Genomic DNA, 15,810 nt, shown 5'->3' with positions numbered 1-15,810 from the left:
TAAAATCACTTGACATCAAATCTGATGGATTAAATGCGGAAGTCTAGAGATGGAGTGTGCCAGCCTGGAGTAAATAAATAAATATATATATAATTGAAACTTCCAATTTTCTTATCTTCTCGTCATTTTGACGCTTTTATAAATAATTAGCCAGTTAACATTGACAGGTTTATTTTGAAATAAGCTGTATTTTACGGTTAAAATGGCCAAAAACGGGTAAACGGGCGTCAATTTTAACCCCTAACCACAAGTAACATACTTTAAAGAATACCTTTGTATACAACATTCATTCATAAAAGAAATAACAACTAGTAATTGAGCACAATTACATATAGTTTTAGCTCATCATTACGAGCATTCTTAGAACCACGCATAGCAACTTTCATGAAACTTTGAACAATAATGTCATTTAATTTAAAAGAGAAATAATTACACTTATTTGAGTCACTTAAGTTTTGTTGGAAACTGAAGAAGGGAGAGCCACTTTCCACCTAACCACGGACTCAACCACATTGCAGTTTTCTTGTAGTTGGCCACCTTCGAGCCAAATTTGATACCTTACAAGGAAGACCCACTTAGGGATTAATGGGGTTCAAATCAAGGTAGGGGACATGAAGACCACTCTCCTTTACACACATAAATCAATATGTTTCCTTTCAAACCTTGAGCTAGGGCTAGTTAATGCTCATAGTTTTTCCTCAATGGGATTGCACGACACAAAACGAGCCCTTCTCTGATCTAACAATTCCTTGGTGCTTCCTTTTCTCAATGCCTTTTATCCTCAATTCAAACAAATAAATAAAAAATTCCCCTAACCCTCTAGCTCAGGTTAAAGGCTTCAACACTGTCTTTTTTTTCTTTTAATTAAAAGTCACAACTCCACACAAGTTGTTGTGACTCAGAGGGATCTCTGCCACCTTTGTTCAAAGTCACGCTGTGAGCACCCATTCGTGGTTCAAATTCTTTCTTACAGGTTGTCTTGAATTCAAACACACTTCTCTTCCTTGTTTCTCTATTCACTCCCACACTCTTTGCAATCATTGCTCTTCTTTGCAATAGCATGCACTCTCACTGCTCTTTGCAAAATACCACAATATGTATGCATGAGAATACGAGGCCCATAGCTTGAGATATGTGGTTAAATCAAAACTATCTAGAATTGGTACACAACCCATAGCTCTGGAGCAATTTAGTACCACTCCCCATTCCTTCCCATAACTGCTGGCAATTGAGTAGTTCAACTACCAAATTTGAAATCTAGACATTTAATTCAAGTAAGATAAGAAACTTCCCATTCTCCCCTCACAACTTCCTCTCAGGAAACATGATCTATGTTGGCTACTCTCTTCTTCAATGTTTGTATATATATTAAATAAAATGCATATTAAATCACATAAACTTTGTTAGGATATCCATGTTGGCCATTTCCAACATTATATGTCTTAATTACAAATTTCAAAACTTGGTGGTTTAGAAACGGGTGTTACATTCCCCTTCTCCTTAAGAGAACATTGTCCTCAATGTTCTACCATTCATGTCGAGGACTATTTATAGTAAAAAAAAATAGGTATGTCTTTGTTGTGGCAGCCTCCAGTTCCAATGTTCATCCACTCCAAAGTGGTTCCATTGCACCTTGACCTGCATGATGGCTCAGTTTTGGAGTAGTTTCGTTCTAATTTAGGATGCATTTAGGGCCTGGTTGGAATTCTCCTTCTAGGTCCACCTAAATCACAATCTAATTAATTACATGGTTAGCCTCATGTATATATTTCTTAAGTAATGACATGGAAAACATTGTGTTCTTTCACCACAATAGGTAAAGCAAACCTATTTGTGATTTGTCCCACTTTTGAACTTTGTAGGATATCAAATGGTCCATAGTATATTGGGGCCAGCTTGGCACAAGCCCCCATTCTCAAGGAATTTCTCTTTGGCTTGATTTTGAGGTACACATGCTCTTCCACCTTGAACTCTTTATAAGTTTTGTTCTTATCAACATAACTTTTATGCTAATCTTGTGCTGCCTTTAGGTTTCGCTTGATTTTTACAACTTCATTTTTCATTTCTTTCAAAATTTCAAGTCCAAATGTAATTTGATGTACTAGATTACTCCAAATGATTGGTATATTGCATTTCTTGCGATACACTGTCGCGAAAGGACTCTTCAAAGACTCTTAGTATCCATTATTGTAGACAAATTCTACCAAAGGTAAGTATTCTTCCCACTTCCTAGATTGAAGCATTTTCTACAGAGCATTATTGGATTGTGTAGCTTGGTAGGGCTTCCACAATGGCTTGGTGTCTTAGCATGTGGAAGATTGCATCTCTAGATGTTAAACTTTGTAAAGTGATTTTATAAAGTACCTTTTGTGTTTAATGATTAAAAGTGACTTTATTATAACGTTGAGACACTTAAGTGATTTGAGTGATTTGAATGAGAGATTAAGTCACAACCGTTGATCTTGAGATGGCAAGATTTAATATTGACCATTGAGATCTAGGGTTAGAGTTTTTAGTCATTAATATGTTATAAAAGGATATTTGAGGGAGAGGTGAAGACACCATACATCGACACTAGCCTAAGGAGGAGGAGGAGTGTGATACCCCAGTGTGCCATGTCGGGCATGGGCTTGAGGAAAGGGAGCAAGAGGTAGTTAGGGAGTAGCAACAAGGTTGCTCATACTATTTGTCTCTTTCCTTTGATGGGCCATTATCCCTGGTATGGGAAACCAAGTTCTTAATAGGACAAGTTTGTTGGTTTTTCCCTTTGTGTGTTTTCCAGGGTATATCGTGTGTCTAATGTGATCATGATTTCTATGTGTTTTTATTGTTCATTTTTCGTTATGAATTTAGTTGTGCATAAATTAATAAATTTTGTAAGGGTTTGTTTGAGATTTACTGTCAGGTGCTAAGTTCAAGGAAATTTATCATGGTATTAGAGTGATGAGACTATGCACAAAAAAAATTTGGGTCATACAAATGACAACATTATTACATAGATTGACCAACAAATCGTAGGAGTGGATCTGTAAATTCTAAGTGGCCAACAGACCAAACTAGTGCCTAGCTAATCGTCGTGAAATCCGAGTTCCAACATAGGAGCATGGATTGGTAGGCCATGACACAGCTGGAGGAAGAGAAGAGCGTGAGTGGTTGCGGTGGGGATTGGACAAAGGGTAGGAGCCATTGCAAACAATCATGTGAGACAAGGGTTGAGTTACCAAACACAAACACTAGTCAGAACCAAGGTGGCAGACACAGACAATATAGGATGCAGATGCTCAGGCAAAGAACAGGGCTAGTGCTATAGACCAATGACCGCCAAATTGCACTGTCATGTACAGGAAATAACACACATACAAGAAGTGGCAGCCAAAAACAGGCTCAAGCAACGAGGAACAGGTTTGGGCAACATGCAATAGAGGGCTAAGATAGCCATGCAAAATTCTCAAAAGCAAGAGGCTTCTAGGAGCATGGTTTTCAACTCAAGTTACATGTGAGCTAGCAGGACAGAATTTTGTGTCATAGGGAGCAACTACAGTGGATTTGATGAGTCCAGATACAAATCCGAGTTATGGAAGTGCCTATCTCTTAAGAGTGAGTGTTGGATTGTGTAGTTTGTTAGTACTTCCACAATGGCTTTGTGTCTTAGCATGCAGATGATTGCCTCTCTAGATGATAATCTTCGTAAAGTGATTTTATAAAGTACCTTTTGTATTTAATGTTTAAAAGTGACTTTATTATAAAGTTGAGTCACTTAACTGATTTGAGTGATGTCAATGAGAAATTAAGTCACAACCATTGATATTGAGATGGCAAGATTTAATCTTGACCATTGAGATCTAGGGTTAGCGTTTTTAGTCATTAATAAGTTATAAAAGGAGTTCTAAGAGAGAGGTGAAAACACCATACAATGCACTAACCTCAAAAGGAGGAGGAGTGTGATACTCTAGTGTGCCAGGTCAGACGAGGGCATAAGGAAAGGGAGTAAGGGACAGTTAGGGAGCAACAACGAGGCTGCTCAAAATGTTTGTATCTTTCCTTTGATGGGCCATTATCCCTGGTACGAGAGCCCAAGTTCTTAATAGAACGAGTTTGCTGGTTTTTCCCTTTGTGGGTTTTCCAGGGTATATCATCTGTCCAGTGTGATCATGATTTCTATGTGTTTCTGCTGCGCATTTTCGTTATGAACTTAACCATGCATAAATTAATAAATTGTGTAAGGGTTTGTTAAATATTTATTGTTAGGTGCTAGGTTCAAGGAAATTTAACAAGCATTTCCTCCATGAACTTGTTCACTCTTTCTGTTTGCTCGTATGTCTAATGAAGGAAACACTAAAGGGCCACTGCATTCTAAAACCTACAAACAAATCTTTCCATAAATTCGAAGTGAATTTAGTATCTATATCTAATGGAATGATGGCCATGCCATGCAGTCTAGAATTTCTTTCATGAAGATATTTGCAATGTCAATTGTTTTTCAGGTGGATTTCACAAGAGTGGAATGCATTGCCTTGCTAAAGTTGTCCACCACAACAATAATTGTATCATGCTATTTGGCTATTTTCTAGCAACCTAGTGATGAAGTCCATGGATATAACTTCCCACTTCAATTTTGAAATTATATGGGCTGGAATAATCCAGTGGCATGTTTATGCTCCACTTTGATCTATTAGCACTCCAAATACTTCGCAATGTAATCCACAATCTCTTTCTTCATTATAGGCCAATAATATAGTGCTTTTGTCATTGTTATTATCTTTTGATAGTCTGAAGGACCTATATAAGGCCTCTTATGGAGTTGATCCATTATAAGTCACTTTAAGTTTGTTGAGTTGGGTATGTACAAACTACCCTTGTACATTATTAGGTTATCTTTTGTTAGCTGATAATTTGCACACCTCAACCATTTGGGTTCTTCTTGCTCCAAACATTGTTTCACATAATTGTAGTGTCCATATCCTTACTGGGTAGTTGTTATTTTGTTTTCTATATCTACTTCATAAGTGCTTATTGATGTTAGATGTATATTTTTCATGCTCCTATTGATTGTATCCACTACTCGGTTTTATTTTCCCTAAATGTGCCAAATTTCAAATTCAAACTCGATGACGAGAGCCATCCACCAAGCTTGTCTAGTGGTCAAGTGAGACTAATCAAAAAAATATCTCATCCCACTATGATTTTTTAACAATACAAATTTTCTTCCCAACAGGTAATGTGTCCACATCTCCAATACATGTACAATTGTTGCAGGTTCCAAGTCATGTGTTATATAGTGATGTTCATGCTCATTTAGATTCTCGAATTTGTAGTTACTCACACACTCTTCTTGGATAATAACTCCGTTGAACCTTTCCTGGAAAGCATCTGTACAAATTTTGAAGTCTTTCTTTGGATCAATGATCCTGAGTATAGGTTCATTTCTAAAGAGGTGCTTCAGTTACTATTGAAAGCTAACTATGCACTATGATGTCCAAATAAATATCACTCTTTGTTTTTTTCCAGTGAAGTGATTGGGTGACCAATATTCAAAATTACTTGGACAAATATTCTATAGTTCTTGATCAAGCCTAGAAATGACCTTGCCTCTATCAAAATTCGAGGTGTTGGCCAATCCATAATCACCTTGATCTTTCCAAGGTCCATCGCAACTCATTCCTATAATATTACATGCTCCAATAATGCACTTGTTTCTAAAAGAAGTCACATTTACTAAATTTTTCATATAATTTATGTGCCCTCAACACCTATAACACTATCCTAAGATGTTCTTCATGCTCTTCCTTGTTATAGCAATACACCAGAATATCATTAATGAATGTTAAAACAAAATTTTTAAAGTATTTGTTGAGAATGTTTCTCATCAAGCACATGAATGTAGCTAGTGCATTAGTAAGTCAAAATGACACCACTACAAAACTCACGACGATGATACCTAGTCTTGAAAACGGTTTTGTGAATGTATTCATCTTTTATCTTGATTTGATGGTACCCTCATATCAATTTTATCTTAGATAACATTGTGGCTCCCCTTAATTGATTGAATAGATCATTGATTCATGGAAATAGATACTTGTTCTTGATAGTTACCTTGTCTGGTTTTCGATAGTCGATGCACAGCTTGAGGGTTTCTTCTTTCTTTTTCACAAATAACGCTAGTGCTCCTTAGGGGGATACACTTGTACTAATATATTTCTTATTCAAAATTTCTCTCAAGTGAAACTTGAGCTCTACCAACTAAGGTGTACTCATCCTGTATGTCACTCAAGGCATTGGCATTGCTCCAAGCACTAGCTCAATTGAAAAATGAATGTATTGCTCAAGTGGAAATCTTGATATTTCTTCAAAAAATACACCTTTGTACACTTGTAGCACTAAATGATCCTCAATTTTTACTTTTTTTGTCCTCAACAAAGTTTAGAACATGAATAACATATTGCTAACATCCTTTCCTGCAAAATTTCTTAAGTTGCAAGGTTGAAATCTACCTCATTAATTTGGGTTTTTTCTTGCCTTGCAAGCTCCTTGGTTTTCCTTCTCCACTTTCACACTTTAGAAGTTTATGAAGCTACTCTAATTTTTTCCTTGTACATTGCTAAGTAATTCATACCGATCAACAAGTCTGTAGAAAAAAATTCAACATTTTTTATGGAGAAATATAGCTGAGGTTAGAGTTAGGGTCAATTAGGATTTCCAACACTGAGGCTTGGTGGTTTGCTTGTTTATTTTCCACCACTTCATAAATTTTTGGTACTTTTATGGCAACACCATCAATAGTAGTAGCCTCTTAGACATTAAAAACCCTTCTATTATTATGTTGCTTGTAGGGGAAATTTCATATTAGGTGCTCCTCCCTACACCTCCAACATTTCAATGGCCCTTTCTCTAGCTCTTGCATCTTTTCTTTGTTGGCCTAATTGGCTTGTCCACACATTAAGCGGGATAATTCTATTGGTACTCATTCCTTACCGGGATACAAAACTTGACACTCTTTTTAGACAATTTGTAGTATAATGACTCGGGATCCTTTCTTCTTGAATCCATCTTTATCTTTATTCTTCCATTTGTCTAAGGTTCCAAATTGTATTTTGATTGGTCATAGCAATATTTAGCCTTCTTGATAGTGTCATCAAGTGTCTTGGGTTCATCAAACTCAATACGATCTTGATATGACTATCGTATTCCACTAAAAATGTGTTGTATCTTCACTTTCTCATCTTTGATACAAGGCACATATCTTAGAAACTCAATGAATTTATTTGCATAGGCATCTCTAGTGCGATGTCTTAATCTATGTGCATGAAATTCTCCAAATTTTCCATCATAATACCTTTCAAATGGGTACTTTTCTCTGAAATATCTCTCAAATTTGCTCCATGTCAGCTTATTTTCTCAAATTCCCTAGACATTCTTGAGATATTTCCACTAAATATTAGATTTTCCCTTCGAGTGAAATATAGGCACTCTAACCTTCATGTTTTTAGAGAAATTGTGTACCCTGAAGTACTTCTTTAACCCTAGCAAGCAGGCTTCAACTTCCTCATTTTTCCTAACTTCTCCATCAAAAGTAGGAGGATTTCTATTTTTGAATTCCCCAAGTAAGGAACCTTTCATAGGCCATTTATTCTTTTTCTTGTGCAACACTAATTTAGTTGTTGTGCTGGACGAATTGTTTGAACTGTTTAATTCCTCACAAAATGTGTTTGTTGAGGTGTCCTCATTGGATGTATACCTCTTAGCACTTCAATGCCTCTTCCTTCATATGCTTTTTCCTGTATTTCTAGTTACTGTCCCATATTTGTGAATTTTTTATGGGCTAGGAACCTTCCTTCACTGATGCTTATCCACATTAACGACAATCAGTCCATGTTGTCTCTTCCTTTGTAAATTTGATATGCATTGTAGGGCCGCTTTATTTATTTAAATCTGCTTCTCCTAGGATTTAATGATCCTTTCATTATTTGTCTTACAAACATGAAGTTTACCTTTCAAACTTCTAATTGTTTCTAACAAATCAAGAGGGGTCTCAACCACTTTTCTCTCATTTGACTCATCTGCTTGTACGAAGTCTTCTCTAATTTGTACAACACCATTTTGCCAAAATTCCTTCCTTCTCTACTATTGTAAGCCTTCTTATGTGTTGGAACAACATTCCAATCTTAATTTAATAAAATAATTAAATTTCAACATATTTAATTGCCTTGGTCATACATGCATTGGCCATACTACATTGAAATTGACGTTCTGTTGTTGTTATAAGTCACAACCAACTCTACATTAGATAAATCCTCAAACTAAGTAAATTCTTAATTCAAACAATTCATTACAAAAAAAATCATTTTGTAAACGAACAATTGTTATTAACAAAACCAATTTAACTTTATCTTCTTGAGCCCATTCAACCCTAATGATAAACCTTAGATCATAGACCACTCAGGTACCAGAGCTTCAAATTTATCTATGTGGTTTATCTTTGACCTTTCAGGCCTAGTGTTTCAACCACAACTCTAATACACTTTGTAATGATACCCAACCCCCTTAAGGCCTTTAAAGGGAATGAGGCATCTAGACCTGACCACCAAGGTTACTTCATGGAGATAGGGTTATCAAAAATCCTCTTTTTTCAACCATATTATAAATATTTTCTTAGATCATCATCATTTTCTGCTCATATGGAGCTTTCTAATGATATAAATATAATCCAAAACTCGAGCTCTAGACACAAAGTTATGGCCATTTGAATTTTTTTCCTCCTAAGCGCCATGTTGGAATCTATAACATTTCCACATGGCATACACATGGAAATCCTTTTACCCACATGTATCCACCACACAATGCCATGTCATATGACATGTGGCAATGCCTGCCCAAGTGTTTCCAAGTGCCTAGGGCCACATCCTTACCAGAAAAATTAGCCTGCCTCTCACATCCATATCTCGAATTTTCCATAAATCCTTATTATTACAATTTTCTAAATTTTTGGTCTTTTGAATCCATTGAGATCTAGAATTTTTTTGTTCGTTGTAGCTATTCCGTTATTTTGGATTCATATTATGGTCAATGCATTGAATTTCTAAATATTTAGATATAGGAAATTTCAAAAGTCCCATTTAAAGGAAACTTTGAATTTATGGATTTTTAGATTCCACATCACCTGCCATGATCAATCACATGTCAACCACCATGTCAACTATTTTTCACCACAATTTTCCACATCATCACACCATGTTTGCATGCTATATCAACATGCCACATCACCCCAAACTTGTCCCTCGTGACACATCATCATGCCATGTTGGCACCCACTACCTATAGGGTCTATGAGTGCCACATGTGCTTCACATGTGTAACATACCCAACCCCCTCTATATCATACTAGAGGTATGAAGTATTAATTTTCACCTTTTTTGAGAGCTTTTTGACGATATAAATTTTATTAAAAACATAGTGTAGATCATTGTGATAAGATCATTTGAAAATTTTCACCCTTGGCACCTATATTCGATCACTTTACATTTATTTTAAGTTAATATTTGATTAACAATTGAACAAATTTAAATTGATAAAATCATATTGATTAATAATAATTATTATTAAAATGCATTTAATTAACACTATCATTAAGTTGATAAATTACCCACATGCACAATTTCTAAAGTATAAAGGTTATCGACCAGGATAAATCTAACATTTTCGCATATTAGAACCTTGTGAGTTCTCTCGACTAACCATATAATAGAATTTTGCAAACTTTGCAATATATATAAGAGGATTTGCATTAGATATTACAGGGGATTATAACTTAAGCAAATTTATGAAGAGCATTGCATAGGAGAAATTCATGAATGTAAGTAACGATATGCATATAAACATTTGATATATGTAATGCATTAAAGAACATTTCTCTCTTGGAATTTATTATCACTAGAATTTGTCGCATTTATCTAAGTAAAATAGGGTTCTTACTATTGAGAAATCCAAGGCATTAACATTAGGTGATTTCTCTACCATTAGTCACTGCTTGTGAATGCTTTTTACTTCTTTATATTAGAATCTTCTTCTTCTTAGATTATTAGTTTTCTTACTTCATTAAGCATTAACCAATGCATGAACATAAATAGATAAGAGACACATAATGTAGGCTATCATCCAGGGCCAAAACCTATCACTTTGAGAGGAAAATCTGCACAAATTCTTCTTATAGAGATTCCAATTGATGAATACCAAGATCAAGACCCTTGACCTATATTTAGCCACTCCAAGACCAAGACACAAGTCCTTTCTGCTCCTTTCTTCTTCTTGACTTCTCTTCCTCTACGACTAAGATCATCTCCTCAACAAATTGTAGATGCACTAGAGATGTGACCAAAGCATGACACCAAAATGTGCCTGTTGTAGCAACACTGAAACACTGTGGTTTATCACTAAATGGTAGTTCCTTTACATAACCGAACGATTGTCTCTTTGCAAACTCGATCTATAATATATATATACACCCTTGACCAAATATTGTTTCTCTGCTAAAGTATCCATACCTTTTAAATCTTTACTGTCATTCCTGTGATTAGCCCTAGAGAGAACTGTGTTGTCCCATCATCTCTTCCTCGCTGTCACTTTCATCACTACCTCGCTGTCCCTTTCATCAGAACTGTCTATATACTAGAGATTCGAATTCATCTACGATTTTACCTATCCGAAAAACTCAAAGAAAATGTGATGGAAAACATGCTTCTGTGGAATAGATCGAGATGCCTAGTTATAACGGTATATCCATCCTATTAAGCCGGCATGAACTTATGAATAGGTGTGTCTCCATAATGTGAATCCGACATGAGTTTATTTCTTTATCTTGAAGCTAACATGAAGAGAGGATTGTGTGCTTGTCATTGGAGGGCTATATAGACTTATATACAATTAACACATGCCCAAGAAGGGCCCTTCATACATGACATTGACTCTTTGACTCTAATGATAAATCCTAAGGCTCCCAATGGGAGCCAACTAGATAGAAACTATTTCTCATGAAACCCATGAAGTAAGACATAACAAAAATAATTTTATTCTCTTTTTTTCATCATTTACAAAGATCATTATTACATGTCATTATGAAGACCGAACCTAGTTACATTTTACAACACTCCCTCTTAACTAGGGAGGTATTCATAATGGTACTTGGTCATTCTCAATATGAAGAATTTATCATAAGAAGAATCAGACTGGTAACCCATCTGTATAGCATCATATCAACCAGCATTTGCACATAGCAAGGCCTTGACTAACAACTCTATCCACATGATCAGATCACAATGCTAGCGAGACCAATGATTTATAGACACCATAATCATTGTCTCTCAAGGTACATACTCCACCTAAGTGTTCACAGAGTATGATCTACATTGGACTATTCTTATCTTGGATATCCAGTCCTCAAAGAATATCGGTCCTCTACGACTACTCTTATCTTGGATGCCCTATCTCATCCTCAAAGAGCATCGGATGCCAAATGTTTACCCAATCCTCCATTGTGTCTTCCCAGGTGAAGACCAAAATGATGTTTCTATCTCTCCCTCTCAATTAGGGAGGACATACCAATTCCAATAATGGAATGTACTCATTCCTACGGAAGGAATGTACCTAAGCTCCCTCTTGACTTAGGAATTTCCAAATTTCTTCCAAGCAAGAAACTTGTTTTCAGACTCCCTCTTAATTAGGGACCTACAACAGATCCTCAACCAGCTTCTTGAAGAGCTCCTTCCATTGATGTCATGAATTTTTTTTTCAAGGAGTCTTCATCTTTTGTGGCTTCTTCATAGGGCACAGGCCATCCATCACTTTCATTCATGGGTCAGTCATGTCATTATTCCTTTCATCAGAAAGTCATCCATTAGTCTTCATTTGGCCTTTGCCTCATGTCATGCTGCCTTCTTCATGCCATATTTTCCGGAAGGACCTTACATCCTTCTATACGGTCCTCTTGGAAGTCATCCACAGTTCTTCCCTTTGGCAGTCCTACATAAGCCCATCCAGATATTTTTTCAAAAATAAGAAATGAACACTTAAATCAAAATTACATTTGTGATGGTCTTTCATCATGACATATTCTAGTTTGCATCAACATCCTGCATACATGTTGACATATCTCCCAAAGATATCCATTGTCAAGGGTTTCCATCTTTTTCAGACTTCCATAAGAGTCTTCATATCTTTCCAGGAGATTTCCTAGTCAAATATTCTATTCCTCTGACGTTGATTTCCTTTTCCATGGTTGCATAGTTCACAATCTATTCCTTCCTTTCTTCACATATTTCATTCACGGGAACTTCCAATCAGAGTTCCTCTAATTTATGTCAACCACCACATTTTCATATGAGGACATATTATGTTGATTTCATCTAGTGTGACCCATGCCTTCTGGCATACTTTCATAGGAGGAGATTCCTTTCCTTTGATCATGCTTATCAAGATAGAGCAGTGATCCATGGTACCTGCAACCATACGACATGACATTATAGCATTGAATACAAGAACACATACCTCATTTACTCTTAGGCCATATAGGCTTCTTTCAACAGCTTCCTTGATTGAAAATATCTTCAACCCCTTAATATGCTTCCTCTTTTATGTCATCATACCATCATCCCATGAATTACGTAAGCTGGAGTTCCTGATGAAACACTTTCTTCCTCTCTGGATCAGTGAAACCTTTGATGAGGATTCCTTTAGAGAATCTTGAGGATCTCGCATATCCTTATCTAAGAGATGTTTCCTTTTGACTGATGTATGATGAGACTTGTCCTGGATGACTTCTTCCCTTTCTTAAGTTTCCAATGAGGTTCTCAAGAGATATAACCTTCATAGTTGACTATCAGACATCTTTCATGTTTCCTATGGTGATGTCACGAGCTCTTACTTCTAATGTTTTCCCTCTTCCTTAGACTTCCTTCTTTCAGCTTCCTCCACTTCTTCGGTGAAATGGAATTCTTCTCTATCTTCCTTGTTATTTCCCTTCTTAAGCTTAGGGAAAATATTTCCTATAATGCCTATAACATTGAATCTTAGTTATGAGGATCAAATTTTCCAAACTTCCCTTTCCTTCTTGCAAATGTTTGAATCCTTTCATTTTAACCTTCAACAATTTTTCCCTCAACCTGTCATCTTCTATCTTGCATTGAAACCACAACTTGTTGAATGTGATAACTTTCTTATCCTCATAGACATTGGTTACCTAGTTCATTAGCTAGTGCATTGAGAACAAAGGATATCATTTCCTTATTGGAAACCATCTCTCCGAGATCTTGCAGTTGAGATTTTATGAAGATATTGTTTCATCCTTTGATACCTTCAATTTGTTTAGACCAAATCTAAGTGATATGACCTTTCTAATCGCATCTTTGGAGAATAGTTCTCCCAATTTATCATATATCTCTTTGATGTCTCCAATCCTGTTATATAGGGATGAGGGGATCTTTGACTGATTTCATAAGAATCCTTTGAGCCCTTTGATCCCTTTCCATGTATTCAGATAAGGCTTGATCGTCAAAGATTTTTCCATAGATATGATCAATGACTTCACTTTCTTCGAGGACTATGCATATCCTCCCTTTTCTATGCAAGAAATTTCGATGACCCAACTAGCTTATAGATCTCCTTGAAAAACAAAGTCATTTTACCAAATTTGATTATAGAATGAAAGATACTTACTTGATAAGTGAAGATGAAATCTTTAGCTTGATCACTTTGATGGTGGTTGAAGAAGATGTATTAGTGCTCCTTTTGGATGATCTTCTTCCAAATGAAAAGCCCTTCTTCAATAAAGGAGATTGCTCCTTTTATGATGTCAACGCCTTTAGATCTAGCTTCCTTTGTTGATGGTGATTGATGAGGATTTTTTGATGCTTCCTTGGATGATATTCTTCAAGGATAAGGAGGGGATCCTTGCTGCAATGATAGGGAGCTTGCCTTATAGCTTTTGAAGATGATAATGCCTTCTCACCTTCAAGATACTTCGACTTCTTTGGTAGTGAATGAATGCAGATCAGAAATACTTCTAGGATCTCCAAGATGATGTGATCTTAGTCCTAGAAATGCTTCTCTATACTTTGGGCTACCTTTCTTTGTAGATCTCTTCATCTTGATGAGGGTATTTAAAGTATTGTGGTAAGGACTATAGAATCCAACACTCTTGTTGGTGTAGACTTCTAGTTGCCTTGATTTGAAGATCTATTCGCCTTGAGTAGAAATAAGGCTTTTGCCTTGATTATTTGATGATCCCAAGACTTATTTTGAAGTAGACTTTCTTCGTTGATCTAGGGTTTGATTCTACAATGTATATCCTCCAACTTTCTTTGATATCCTTCAACTTTCGCTTTTTATGCCTTTCTCGAGATTCGATCCTTGAGTGTCCCTTCATAAGATGCCCTTCCTTGAATTGACACCTTAGGTCTGATACCATGTTGAGAAATCTAGGGCATTAACATTAGATGATTTCTCTACCATTAGTCACTGCTTGTGAATTATTTTTACTTCTTTAGATTATAACCTTCTTCTTCTTATATTATTAGTGTTCTTCCTTCATCAAACAATAACCAATGCATGAACGTAAATAGACAAGAGACACAAAATGTAGGCTATCAACCAAGGCCAAAACCTCTCACTCTTTGAGAGGAAAACCCGCACAAATTCTTCTTATAGAGATTCCAATTGATGAATACCAAGACCAAGACCCTTGACCTATTAGCCACTCCAAGACCAAGACACAAGTCCTTTCTACTCCTTTCTTCTTATTGACTTCTCTTCCTCTTAGACTGAGATCATCTCCTCAACAAATTGTAGATGCACTAGAGATGTTACCGAAGCATGACACCAAAATGTGATTGTTGTAGCAACACTAAAACATTGTGGTCTATCACTGAATGATAGCTCCTTTACATAACTGAATTGTGGTCTCTTCGCAACATCGATCTATAAAATATATATACCCTTGACCGAATATTGTTTCTCTGCTGAAGTACCGAGACCTTCTTTGAAATCTGAACTATCATTTCTGTGATTAGCCCTAGATAGAACTGCGTTGTCCCATCATCTCTTCCTCAATGTCACTTTCATCACTACCTTGTTTTCCCTTCCATCAGAACCGTCTCTGTACTAGAGATCCAAATTCATCTCTATTTTTACCCACCCAAAAAAAATTAGAGAAAATGTGACCGAATATCTACTTCTGTGGAATAGGCCGAGGTGCGTATTTATAGTAGTATGTCCATTCTATTAAGCCAACATGAAATTATGAATAGGCGTGTCTCAGTAATGTGAATCTGACATGAATTTGTTTCTTTATCTTGAAGCTGACATGAAGAGAGGATTGTGTGTTTGTTGTTTGAGGGATATATAGACTTATATACAATTGACACATTCCCAAGAAGGGCTCTTCATACATGACATTAACTCTTTGACTCTAATGATAAATCCTAAGGCTCTCAATGGGAGCCAACTAGATAGAAACTCTTGCTCATGAAACCCATGAAGCAAGACATAACAAAAATACCTTTATTCTTGTTTTTTCATCATTTACAAAGATCATAATTACATGTCATTATGAAGACCAGATCTAGTTACATTTTACAACACTTACCATCATTTACTACATAAAATTTATGCAAATGTTGATTTATACACATAAGAATATATTTGTATGAATAAACATATATATTCCATAATCATATGAACAAATTTTCACTATCATAAATTAAACGCTACAACTTTCACTCACCTCTAGAATTACCCAAGTTTTCTACCAATTTTATCAAGCCT

Source organism: Pinus tabuliformis, chromosome J (genome assembly GCF_031772625.1).
Source record: "Pinus tabuliformis cultivar Carrire ecotype Pingquan chromosome J, CPIR1, whole genome shotgun sequence".
In the NCBI taxonomy this organism is placed as follows: Eukaryota; Viridiplantae; Streptophyta; class Pinopsida; order Pinales; family Pinaceae; genus Pinus; species Pinus tabuliformis.
The sequence above is the reverse complement of the archived record's forward strand: the minus strand, read 5'-3'. Positions refer to the sequence as shown.